Genomic DNA, 14171 nt, shown 5'->3' with positions numbered 1-14171 from the left:
TTCCAGTGGGAAGCAGTTGGGAATTAGGAAGTCCTTACTTTCTCATGCTGGTTCTTGAGATGGAGTGGAACTAATTCTGACACTATTACAGTAGCTGGCTGGGGCCAGCTATTTTCTGGCATACTAACTGTCACTTGCACTGCTGGATGGGCCGGATATGGCATTGCCCTGAGAGACAACAGTGTCAACCGTGCCAACTCCTGCCATGCTACTACTACAGAGCACCCCCTTAGCATATCCACTGACTTACAAAGCAGCAGATCTCTGGCTGACAATGCAGTCTGTGAATCCCTGCCTCAAAGTTCTGACAATCCCAATTCCCTCAGTAGGTTGAAGTCGGACAGGAAAGGCCCCTTACAGATTGGAGTCCAAGGCGCATACAACAGCAATCTGAGAATCCATGAGGGGCTCTCCACCGGGGCTCGTGACCTGTTAGGTAATGCGCTCCATAGTAAACTGATGTGCAGACAGCCGTTCATCCATAACTGCACAAATGAAGCTAGTGGATTCTTCCAAACTCCTAGCCAGGCCTTGCAGCGTATTTCAAGCGGCTCCTGCAGATGATCCCATTGAGGCAGAGATCTTCTTTTATAAGCAGGCTCTGTGAGTTCAGAAATCCCCAGGCTCTGCAGCTGAAGATGAAACAGTGCTGGTCCTTGGGGCACCAGACTCCATCGGACACCGCCATTTGATGCAACTTCCACGACCTCACTGTCTACATCGTCTGAGACTGTGCTGGTCCTTTCCAAAAGATGGTGAGAATGATGCAGGTTCCTGTGAAATGCGGGCTTGCTTGTGGACACCTGGCTGTGCTGGCATTCTGTCCGCCCAGCCTACAAAGACAAGAGAAACATATGTCAAAGTGGTGCTCCCAAGAGGCACCTTCCGATGTTGCTTGCATTGCGATATGCAGTGTGTGCGCTGCAATCTGTGGCTGAGTGTATCCTTGTGTGTCAGTCAATGAGTAAGGGGGACAAGACATGGCAAGGATAGTTTGATACTAGCCTGCCGTTGGGGGAGGCCTCAGCTTCATTCTCCCCTTCTCCCTCAGTATTGTGCCCAACGATGTGCAGCGTGTCTCTCCACAAACGCTCTCGAGAGCTTGAAGTTGCTGAGACCCATTCAAGTGTAGCTCTGTGCTCTTCAGTTATGTGCCATCTTGTCCTGCACACAGATGTTGCAAGTTTAGCGACATGCAGCAACCCATCCTCCCTGACACTAAATGAGTGTCCATTATGCAATTAAGTTGTCTTTTAGGGATTTCCTTTAATTTTTCCGTACGACTACTGTTTCAGTTGTGCCATTCTGACCATTCATTGCCATACTGCAGCATCCAGTGCGCAGTCTCTCTCTGGGCAGTGCCACACAGGTTAAGTTCCTTCCCTGTGCCAGCCCCCGGCCCCTTTACACCAATGCCTCCTCCGCCCCTTGCTTCATGCAATCTAGGGTACAGTAGCATAGTGGTTATGTTACTGGACTAGTAATTCAGAGGCCTGGACCAATAATCTGGAGTCATGTAGTTTAAATCCCACCACGGTAGCTGGGGAATTTAAATTCAATTAATTAAATAAAATCTGGAATTAAAATACTAGTATCAGTAATGATGGCCATGAAACGACCGGATTGTTGTAAAAACCCATCTGGTTCACTAATGCCCTTCAGGGAAGGAAACCTGCCGCCCTTACCCGGTCTGGCCTATATGTGACTCCAGACCCACAGCAATGTGGTTGATTCTTAATTGCCCTCTGAAATGGCCGAGCAAGCCACTCAGTTGTAAAATCTCACTAAAAAAAGTCATAATAAGAATAAAACCGGACGGACCACCCGGCATCGGACCACTAGGCACCGGACACGACAACGGCAAAACACCAAGCCCAGTCGACCCTGCAAGGTCCTCCTTACTAACATCTGGGGACTTGTACCAAAATTGGGAGAGCTGTCCCACAGACTAGTCAAGCAACAGCCTGACATAGCCATACTCACAGAATCATACCTTTCAGCCAACGTCCCAGACTCTTCCATTACCATCCCTGGGTATGTCCTGTCCCACCGGCAGGACAGACCCACCAGAGGTGGCGGTACAGTGATATACAGTCAGGAGGGAGTGGCCCTGGGAGTCCTCAACATTGACTCCAGACCCCATGAAATCTCATGGCATCAGGTCAAACATGGGCAAGGAAACCTCCTGCTGATTACCACCTACCGTCCTCCCTCAGCTGATGAATCAGTCCTCCTCCATGTTGAACACCGCTTGGAGGAAGCACTGAGGGTAGCAAGGGCACAGAATGTACTCTGGGTGGGGGACTTCAATGTCCATCACCAAGAGTGGCTCGGTAGCACCACTACTGACCGAGCTGTCTGAGTCCTGAAGGATATAGCTGCCAGACTGGGCCTGCGGCAGGTGGTGAGCGAACCAACACGAGGGAAAAATTTACTTGACCTCGTCCTCACCAATCTACCTGTCGCAGATGCATCTGTCCATGGCAGTATTGGTAGGAGTGATCACCGCACAGTCCACAAGGAGACGAAGTCCCGTCTTCGCACTGAGGACACCATCCAATGTGTTGTGTGGCACGAACACCGTGCTAAATGGGATAGATTCAGAACAGATCTAGCAGCTCAAAACTGGGCATCCATGAGGCGCTGTGGGCCATCAGCAGCAGCAGAATTGTATTCCAGCACAATCTGTAACCTCATGGCCCGGCATATTCCTCACTCTACCATTACCAACAAGCCAGGGGATCAACCCTGGTTCAATGAGGAGTGTAGAATAGCATGCCAGGAGCAGCACCAGGCGTACCTAAAAATGAGGTGCCAACCTGGTGAAGCTACAACTCATGACTGCATGCATGCTAAACAGCGGAAGCAACATGTTATAGACAGAGCTAAGCGATTCCACAACCAACGGATCAGATCAAAGCTCTGCAGTCCTGCCATATCCAGTTGTGAATGGTGGTGGACAATTGAACAAGTAACGGGAGGAAGAGGCTCTGTAAACATCCCCATCCTCAATGATGGCGGAGTCCAGCACGTGAGTGCAAAAGACAAGGCTGAAGCGTTTGCAACCATCTTCAGCCAGAAGTGCCGAGTGGATGATCCATCTCTGCTCCTCCCAATATCCCCACCATCACGGAAGCCAGTCTTCAGCCAATTCGATTCTCTCCACGTGATATCAAGAAACGGCTGAGTGCACTGGATACAGCAAAGACTATGGGCCCCGACAACATCCTGGCTGTAGTGCTGAAGACTTGTGCTCCAGAACTAGCTGCGCCTCTAGCCAAGCTGTTCCAGTACAGCTACAACACTGTCATCTACCTGACAATGTGGAAAATTGCCCAGGTATGTCATGTCCACAAAAAGCAAGACAAATCCAATCCGACCAATTACCGTCCCATCAGTCCACTCTCAATCATTAGCAAAGTGATGGAAGGTGTCGTCGACAGTGCTATCAAGCGGCACTTACTCACCAATAACCTGCTCAACGATGCTCAGTTTGGGTTCCGCCAGGACCACTCAGCTCCAGACCTCATTACAGCCTTGGTCCAAACATGGACAAAAGAGCTGAATTCCAGAGGTGAGGTGAGAGTGACTGCCCTTGACATCAAGGCAGCATTTGACCGAGTGTGGCACCAAGGAGCCCTAGTAAAATTGGAGTCAATGGGAATCAGGGGGAAAACTCTCCAGTGGCTGGAGTCATACCTACCACAAAGGAAGATGGTAGTGGTTGTTGGAGGCCAATCATCTCAGCCTCAGGATTTGCTGGAGGAGTTCCTCAGGGCAGTGTCCTAGGCCCAACCATCTTCAGCTGCTTCATCAATGACCTTCCCTCAATCATAAGGTCAGAAATGGGGATGTTCGCTGATGATTGCACAGCGTTCAGTTCCATTCGCAACCCCTTAGATAATGAAGCAGTCCGAGCCCGCATGCAGCAAGACCTGGGCAATATCCAGGCTTGGGCTCATAAGTGGCAAGTAACATTCGTGCCAGACCAGTGCCAGGCAATGACTATCTCCAACAAGAGAGAATCCAACCACCTCCCCATGACATTCAACGGCATTACCATCACTAAATCCCCCACCATCAACATCCTGGAGGTCACCATTGACCAGAAACTTAACTGGACCAGTCATGTAAATACTGTGGCTACAAGAGCAGGTCAGAGGCTGGGTATTCTGCGGCGAGTGACTCACTTCCTGACTCCCCAAAGCCTTTCCACCATTTACAAGGCACAAGTCAGGAGTGTGATGGAATACTCTCCACTTGCCTGGATAAGTGCAGCTCCAACAACACTCAAGAAGCTCGACACCATCCAGGACAAAGCAGCCTGCTTGATTGGCACCCCATCCACCACCCTAAACATTCACTCCCTTCACCACCGGCGCACAGTGGCTGCAGTGTATACCATCCACAGGATGCACTGCAGCAACTCACCAAGGCTTCTTCGACAGCACCTCCCAAACCCGCGACCTCTACCACCTAGAAGGACAAGGGCAGCAGGCACATGGGAACAACACCACCTGCACGTTCCCCTCCAAGTCACACACCATCCCGATTTGGAAATATATCGCCGTTCCTTCATCATCACTGGGTCAATATCCTGGAACTCCCTTCCTAACAGCACTGTGGGAGAACCTTCACCACACAGACTGCAGCGGTTCATGAAGGCAGCTCACCACCATCTTCTCAAGGGCAATTATGGATGGGCAACAAATGCTGGCCTAGCCAGCGATGCCCACATCCCATGAACGAATAAAAAAAAATGCCTGGTCCCTTCCCCCTGCTGGTATCTGACAATCCAGCCCTGGTGCTCCTGGCATGTCATGAGATACGCAGCCCCAATGAGATAGAGATTTGGGGCATTTGATTATGTTCTAATTGTACATTTGAACCATGTATAAATTCTTTTTAATGCCACATTCGGACTATTGTGTATTTTATTGTAATTTTGGCTCTCCTCTTTCAAAGCATGATTGATGCATTGGACTGAGTTCAAGAAGGATAACATCGATAATTCTGGGACCAATGCAAAGTTATGAAGATTAGTTACTAAAACAGAACGTGTTCTTATTGGAGACAAAAAGATCGAGAGCATCCTGATACCTGTCTTTAAATGATGCAACCTATGGAAATTTGAAGATGTAACCTGATTTAATTTTTTACTTAACCTCTGATCATAGGATAGGAATTTAAAAAAAGATGGGGGCAGAAATTGGTCTCAGGCGGCAGTGCCAAGCGAGCGACATCAGAACGGCTGCCCGTTATACGCCCGCCCGATATTCAGTCCCGTGGAAGTCAACGGGCGTATAACGGGTGCCCGTTTTACTCTGTCGGCCAAGACAAATTTCTCGGCCCAAGTGTCAATCAAACTAGAAATTAGTAGACTGTTTTCCCCACAGAGCAGCAGAATAGAATCCCATCAAAAAGAACATGTTGTGAAAACTTCTTTATAAAGGAAGCTTACTAGATAGCAACGGGACTATAATTAAAAACGAAACTATAAATACAGATAATTACCTGCCCTGTGGAACTTGATAGTTCCAGTTCTGCTGGGACTGTGGAAATGTTTCAGTGGAAAGCACCTGCTCAAGGTTGAATAGTGTAGATTGTAGTATTAGAGTGAGATTCTGGAGTTCTCAGAGTAACAACTTCAAGGGTTCTACCATCTTAGAAGTTTTCCCTGTGGTTATTAAAGTCCTCTCAGAAGACTAAAAAAATTTGGTTAGCCATAACAGAGGATATTATATTCAGTCTTGTTTGAAGGAGTGATCATGATGAGCCAAATGGCCATTTTTCATTAGTATTGCCACAGGGTGACTATCCTTGCCTTTTAATTATAAAACGATCCCTGTGATCTGTGTTCTTTTTCCCATCAGACTCCCCGTGATTCAGAAGGTAGTCTGAGTTTAGAAAAAATAATTGTACTTCTGTGCAAAGCTGTTGACACATTTCTGGGCTGGGCTATCCTCCTCCTGTTATGCTCAATAGCACAAGGCCATGAATACAGCTTTGAAGAATTTGTGAACCTTAATTAATTGAGTGGTGTGGGTGGAGTCAAACCATATTTAATATATTTATGAGAACATCTAGTACAGCTTTGCTGCCAAGAATGAGTATTTTCCTTCCTGCAATGTGACATCATCATGTGGTGACATTTCCCCAAAACAGTAAGTGGGATACATTCATTTTGGCATTCTGCTTTAGAAAATGCTTCAGTGACTTACTGGTAAGTGCCCTGTTTCGTGTGGAATTGAGAGAGTCAAGACGTGAACGTCCCAGTCTGTGCAGAGTTAGCTGATCTCAACCGGTGGGCAAGGGACGTGACAATTGGTCTCACCAGGAAAATAAATTGGGCAGGGTTCCTATTCCTGATTGGCATTCAATGGCTCCTGCTGGAAATTGGGCATCTATGGATGTTGGGTGAGAACTAGATGATGTTTGGCTGCGACATGTGCAATTATCAAATCTGCCAGCGCACATTATCGAGGCTCATACAGGATGAACAGTCACACGGAGAAGGAACTGCTGGGCATCTGGGATTCATGGAACTTTACTTTAGAACTGCTTCGAAACCAGACGGGCTGAAATTCTGATGGGCCCTCCCCACTGGTGGAAGTGGAGCCAATGAAGGAAGACCCAGACCCCGGCACAAGGTTGTCTGCATGTTTGGGAGAGGCAGCCCTTGCCTGTGAGTACATCAGCGGGGCCCGTCCCGACACAGTGGTGCCTTAAGAACATAAGAACATGAGAAATAGGAGCAGGAGTAGGCCATACGGCCCCTCGAGCCTGCTCCGCCATTCAATCAGATCATGGCTGATCTTCAACCTCAACTCCACTTTCCCGCCTGATCCCCATATCCCTTGATTCCCCTAGAGTCCAAAAATCTGTCGATCTCAGTCTTGAATATACTCAATGACTCAGCATCCACAGCCCTCTTGGGGTAGAGAATTCCAAAGATTCACAACACTCTGAGTGAAGAAATTCCTCCTCAGCTCAGTCTTAAATGGCCGACCCCTTATCCTGCAACTATACCCTCTGGTTCTAGACTCTCCAGCCAGGGGGAAACAATCTCTCAACATCTACCCTGTCAAGCCCCCTCTGAATCTTATATGTTTCAATGAGATCCCTTTCATTCTTATAAACTCCAGACAGTATTGGCCCATTCAACTCAATCTCTCCTCATAGGACAGCCCTTTCATCCCAGGAATCAATCTAGTGAACCTTCGTTGCACCGCCTCCAAGGCAAGTAGATCCTTCCTTAGATAAGGAGACCAAAACTGTACACAGTACTCCAGGTGAGGTCTCACCAAAGCCCTGTACAATTTCAGCAAGACTCCTTTGCTCTTGTACTCCAACCCCCTTGCAATAAAACCAACATGCCATTTGATTTCCTAATTGTTAACTTTCTGTGTTTCTTGTAATTGTCGTGCTGCTCTGATGGTGACGCAGTGGCTTGGGAAGGGCTGAAGCTGAGGAGGACAAAATTTTTAAAATTACTCTTCAAGGGAGCACTTGGCCACTAAGGTTCAGGTAATCAGTCGATCGATTACCTTTGGTTGTAAAAGTGCTGGGGCCTTTCCTGGGGCTTCAGTGGGACTCACACTGGCTCTCAGTTGGTGGGAGTGCTGCTATGGTCAGCTGAAGGTCTACCCTGTGGAATTCTTGGGGTAGCCCAGGACCTGCTTCTTGACATGGTGTGAGAGGTGGGGGGTGTGATAAGGAGAACATTCTCTCCCCTCACTAGAAAATCTCAACTCTGAAAATGCGGCATGATCCCAGTAGGCCAGGTTCCACCCCAATTACCAGTCCCTGACTGGCAGTTCTACCAGTCCAGGACCCGATCGGGATTTCAGATCCAGAGGCTCCAGATCATGTTATTTGTTTTAATTGGTAGAGAGCTCCAAACAATCCAAAAGCACAAATGTAAGTTGCTGATATTTTGCAGTCCTCGCCTTAAGTTTTAAAAGTCGGGTTCTAACATCCAACCAGCAGAGAGATTTACACGTAGTTGATCTTCGTACTGATTAAGACTTGAGTGAATCTTACGATTATATGGAACTCCTAATGTAACAGTTAGTCTACCAGGGGAAGAGCAAGAACAGTCCAGAGTGATTCCTCCTCTGGTTTTTCCTCCCTCACTAGGGGAAGCACCTGGCATCTGCAAAATGCTACCGCTTTGACCGAGGTTGGGAACCCAACAGGAATTGGACCAAGGATGTCCATGGAACGGCATGTTAGGCCTCTAGTACGTTGCACCACCAGAGCACCAACAAAAATATTCTTAAAAACGAATTTCACAATTCTGGCTTGATTGCATAAGAATGCCGATGGTTCACTGTACATTTTGCTATTGTGCTGGAGCAGTCATTCTGGTGCCTGCCTAAACTGTTTCCTGTTTTGCGGTGGTTTATGTGTGCTGCCTTCGTGCAGGAATCTATGGTAAACAAACCTCTGGGCTTAACTGAGGTATCTGTTGAAATAGGTTTCATAAACAAATAATTCTTATTTCTAGCAGCTGCTTTTACATTTTATTTAAGTGTTTTGTGCCTTAATCTTTTGTGCTGTTTCTGACCTAGAGTTCCACTAATGCTGCACACTGTGGTGTAGAACACCTGAATCAAGGCCAAAAATAATACATGCTTAGAATGTTCCATTTTCTCACACTGTCCTGTAACAGGCTGAACCTGGGCAGACCATGGTGAGACCTGTATGACACTGTATTGGCCAGCACACCGTGTTACGTTGTCTGAATGTACAGTCTATTGATTCAAACTTCACCCATGGCCAGTTGAACAGTGCAAAGAGTTTTATTTTCCAATATCAGATGCAAAGACGTTTTATTACACCCAAACTATTTCTTTTTAATTCAAATGAAAGAGCGCCTTTGTAAAAAAAGCAGTCCGAGATTTTATTACTTGCCTGAAACCGCGAATGTTAATAGGTTTACGATTTCAGCGCACATAGTGCACAAGGAAATCATTCTGCATGGTAACAAAACAAAAATTGAGGAGAGAAAAACAAGCTGAACAGAAAGTCACGATGTAGGAGCCAACATATGGTTAGAGTTCTGGTTTAAAGTGCTGATATCACAGGAAACACGTTGAACTGTAACGGCTACTGTAATTCCTGCCAGGCAACAGCACCATCCAATCTTTAATCTCCATTCTGTGACTCTCTTGGGGATAATTTTGCCTTTGGGTGATAGTGTAAAGCGGGCGATATCGATTCAGCCGCCCCTTGTACATCTCTCCCGATTTACACTCCTTTTGCACCACCTTTTCGCTCTCTCCTCAGCCGCTGTTCCTATCCATTGTACACTCTCTCACTTTTATGCAGCTCATGTTCACGATCTCTTCAAGCAACATTGTTCAGTCTGTTCCCATGCTTTTAACTGTTATTCTGTAATTCCACTGGGTCATAATCCAAAGAGCACACCAAGCATTTTTCCTCCTGAAATTAATGACTCGTTCAACCTTTTTGCCTCTTTCATAAAGTGCTCAGTTTGGGTTCCGCCAGGACCACTCGGCTCCAGACCTCATTACAGCCTTGGTCCAAACATGGATAAAAGAGCTGAGTTCCAGAGGTGAGGTGAGAGTGACTGCCCTTGACATCAAGGCAGCATTTGACCGAATGTGGCACCAAGGAGCCCCAGTAATATTGAAGTCAATGGGAATCGGGGGAAAACTCTCCAGTGGCTGGAGTCATACCTAGCACAAAGGAAAATGGTAGTGATTGTTGGAGGCCCATCATTTCAGCCCCAGGACATTGCTGCAGGAGTTCCTCAGGGCAGTGTCCTAGGCCCAACCATCTTCAGCTGCTTCATCAATGACCTTCCCTCCATCATAATGTCAGAAATGGGGATGTTCGCTGATGATTGCACAGTGATCAGTTCCATTTGCAACCCCTCAGATAATGAAGCAGTCCGAGCCCGCATGCAGCAAGACCTGGACAACATCCAGGCTTGGGCTGATAAGTGGCAAGTAACATTTGCGCCAGAAAAGTGCCAGGCAATGACCATCTCCAACAAGAGAGAGTCTAACCACCTCCCCTTGACATTCAACAGCATTACCATCGCTGAATCCCCCACCATCAACATCCTGGGGGTCACCATTGACCAGAAACTTAACTGGACCAGCCACATAAATACTGTGCCTACGAGAGCAGGTCAGAGGCTGGGTATTCTGCGACAAGTGACTCACCTCCTGACTCTCCAAAGCCTTTCCACCATCTACAAGGCACAAGTCAGGAGTGTGATGGAATACTCTCCACTTGCCTGCATGAGTGCAGCTCCAACAACACTCAAGAAGCTCGACACCATCCAGGACAAAGCAGCCTGCTTGATTGGCACCCCATCCACCACCCTAAACATTCACTCCCTTCACCACCGGCGCACAGTGGCTGCAGTGTATACCATCCACAGGATGCACTGCAGCAACTCACCAAGGCTTCTTCGACAGCACCTCCCAAACCCGCGACCTCTACCACCTAGAAGGACAAGGGCAGCAGGCACATGGGAACAACACCACCTGCACGTTCCCCTCCAAGTCACACGCCATCCCAACTTGGAAATATATCGCCGTTCCTTCATCGTCACTGGGTCAAAATCCTGGAATTCCCTTCCTAACAGCTCTGTGGGAGAACCTTCACCACACGGACTGCAGCGGTTCAAGAAGGCGGCTCACCACCACCTTCTCAAGGGCAATTAGGGATGGGCAATAAATGCCGGCCTCGCCAGCGACGCCCACATCTGCTTTGCTACATCTGCCAATGCCTGCTGCTAAGAAGTAAATAAGTGACTGTTTGTATCTTAGCTGTTTATTTTCTCTAAATATTTGTAAGGAAATGCCTTAGTGTAATTTTCCACCTCTCCTATACTCCCCTGTTAAGATCAGGGGTTAACCATGCGGGTAATGCAAGCAAGTGTCCTACCTGTGGCATTGCCACTGGTACAACACTGTACTGCACCACTGGTGCACCACTGTGATGCACCACTGGTGCACCACTGTACTGCACCTCTGGTGCACCACTGTACTGCACCACTGGTACACCACTGTACTGCACCACTGGTACACCACTGTACCGCACCACTGGTAAACCACTGTACCGCACCACTGGTAATCCACTGTACTGTACCACTGGTAAACCACTGTACTGCACCACTGGTAAACCACTGTAACGCACCACTAATACACCACTGTACTGCACCAATGGTACTCCACTGTACTGCACCACTGGTACACCACTGTACTGCACCTCTGGTACACCACTGTACTGCACCACTGGTACACCACTGTACTGCACCACTGGTACACCACTGTACCGCACCACTGGTAAACCACTGTACCGCACCACTGGTAAACCACTGTACTGCACCACTGGTAATCCACTGTACTGCACCTCTGGTACACCACTGTACTGCACCACGGGTACACCACTGTACTGCACCTCTGGTACACCACTGTACTGCACCTCTGGTACACCACTGTACTGCACCTCTGGTGCACCACTGTACTGAACCTCTGGTACACCACTGTACTGCACCACTGGTACACCGCTGTACTGCACCACTGGTACACCGCTGTACTGCACCTCTGGTACACCGCTGTACTGCACCACTGGTAAACCGCTGTACTGAACCACTGGTACACCACTGTACTGCACCACTGGTACACCACTGTACTACACCACTGGTAAACCACTGTACTGCACCACAGGTACACCACTGTACTGCACCTCTGGTACACCACTGTACTGCACCACTGGTACACCACTGTACTACACCACTGGTAAACCGCTGTACTGAACCACTGGTACACCACTGTACCGCACCACTGGTAAACCACTGTACTGCACCACTGGTAAACCACTGTACTGCACCACTAATACATCACTGTACTGCACCACTGGTAATCCACTGTACTGCACCACTGGTAAACCACTGTACTGCACCACTGGTTAACCACTGTACTGCACCACTGGTACACCACTGTACTGCACCTCTGGTACACCACTGTACTGCACCACTGGTAATCCACTGTACTGCACCTCTGGTACACCACTGTACTGCACCACTGGTACACCACTGCACTGCACCTCTGGTCCACCACTGTACTGCACCACACTGGTACACCACTGTACTGCACCACTGTACTGCACCACTGGTACACCACTGTACTGCACCACTGGTAAACCACTGTACTGCACCACTGGTACACCACTGTACTGCACCACTGGTACACCACTGTACTGCACCACTGGTACACCACTGTACTGAACCACTGGTAAACCGCTGTACTGAACCACTGGTACACCACTGTACTGCACCACTGGTACACCACTGTACTGCACCTCTGGTACACCACTGTACTGCACCACTGATACACCACTGTACTACACCACTGGTAAACCGCTGTACTGAACCACTGGTACACCACTGTACTGCACCACTGGTACACCACTGTACTGCACCTCTGGTACACCACTGTACTGCACCACTGGTAAACCACTGTACCGCACCACTAATACACCGCTGTACTGCACCACTGGTAATCCACTGTACTGCACCACTGGTAAACCACTGTACTGCACCACTAATACACCACTGTACTGCACCACTGGTAATCCACTCTACTGCACCACTGGTAAACCACTGTACCGCACCACTAATACACCACTGTACTGCACCACTGGTAAACCACTGTACCGCACCACTGGTAAACCACTGTACCGCACCACTGGTAAACCACTGTACCGCACCACTGGTAAACCACTGTACCGCACCACTAATACACCACTGTACTGCACCACTGGTAAACAACTGTACTGCACCACTGGTAAACCACTGTACTTCACCACTGGTACACCACTGTACTGCACCATTGGTAAACCACTGTATTGCACCACTGGTACACCACTGTACTGCACCACTGGTACACCACTGTACTGCACCACTGGTAAACCACTGTACCGCACCACTAATACACCACTGTACTGCACCACTGGTAAACCACTGTACAGCACCACTGGTAAACCACTGTACTGCACCACTGGTAAACCACTGTACCGCACCGCTAATACACCACTGTACTGCACCATTGGTAAACCACTGTACTGCACCATTGGTAAACCACTGTACTGCACCACTGGTAAACCACTGTACTGCACCACTGGTACACCACTGTACTGCACCATTGGTAAACCACTGTACTGCACCACTGGTACACCACTGTACTGCACCACTGGTACACCGCTGTACTGCACCACTGGTAAACCACTGTACCGCACCACTGATACACCACTGGACTACATCATTGTACTGCACCACTGCACTATATGGCCAGAATGAAAAAAAGGCTTAAAGAAGACATATCCCAACAGCACCAAGTGTTAGCACACAAGCACGCTGGGCTAAAGTCTGAGACTCTCAGACTTTTCAGTAGACTGAGTGTCCAATGTCAGTCGGCCTATCAGAGGAGGTGATTGAGTGAAGGCCAAGCATTTACCCGACGTGGGGAGAGGTGGAATCAGAGGGTGTTGTCCCAGGCTTGTCTCTCACATTACCCAAAAAGCAGCTCAAGAGCAACAGTGGCACAGGATTGGCATCAGATCACCTGCCCTCCTCCTCACCAGGGAATGAGACAAAAGTATATATATTTCAAGTTTGCATTCCTGGCATGGAACTTCACCTAGTGGTAGCACATACTGATAATTCGGACACAGTCAGTAGACTTTGCAGGTTCTACCGTCCATTAAAGCTACTATACTGGCATCTACCCGACAATGTGGAAAATTGCCCAGGTATGTCCTGTCCACAAAAAGCAGGACAAATCCAAACCGGCCAATTACCACCCCATCAGTCTACTCTCAATCATCAGCAAAGTGATAGAAGGTGTCATCGACAGTGCTATCAAGCGGCACTTATTCACCAATAACCTGCTCACCGATGCTCAGTTTGGGTTCCGCCAGGACCACTCGGCTCCAGACCTCCTTACAGCCTTGGTCCAAACATGGACAAAAGAGCTGAATTCCAGAGGAGAGGTGAGAGTGACTGCCCTTGACATCAAGGCAGCATTTGACCGAGTGTGGCACCAAGGTGCCCCAGTAAAATTGAAGTCAATGGGAATCTGGGGGAAAACTCTCCAGTGGCTGGAGTCATACCTAGCACAAAGGAAGAT

The 14171-nt window shown here is 48.4% G+C and overlaps 1 pseudogene; it reads right to left on the bottom strand.

Moving 5' to 3' along the window:
- Positions 1-296: 296 nt before the first annotated feature.
- On the bottom strand, positions 297-13188 carry LOC137331754 (dynein heavy chain-like; annotated as a pseudogene).
- Positions 13189-14171: the final 983 nt, after the last annotated feature.

The sequence above is a fragment of the Heptranchias perlo genome, chromosome 2 (assembly GCF_035084215.1).
Source record: "Heptranchias perlo isolate sHepPer1 chromosome 2, sHepPer1.hap1, whole genome shotgun sequence".
In the NCBI taxonomy this organism is placed as follows: domain Eukaryota; kingdom Metazoa; phylum Chordata; class Chondrichthyes; order Hexanchiformes; family Hexanchidae; genus Heptranchias; species Heptranchias perlo.
Note: the sequence above shows the minus strand (reverse complement) of the source record. Positions and strands in the feature narration are given on the sequence as shown.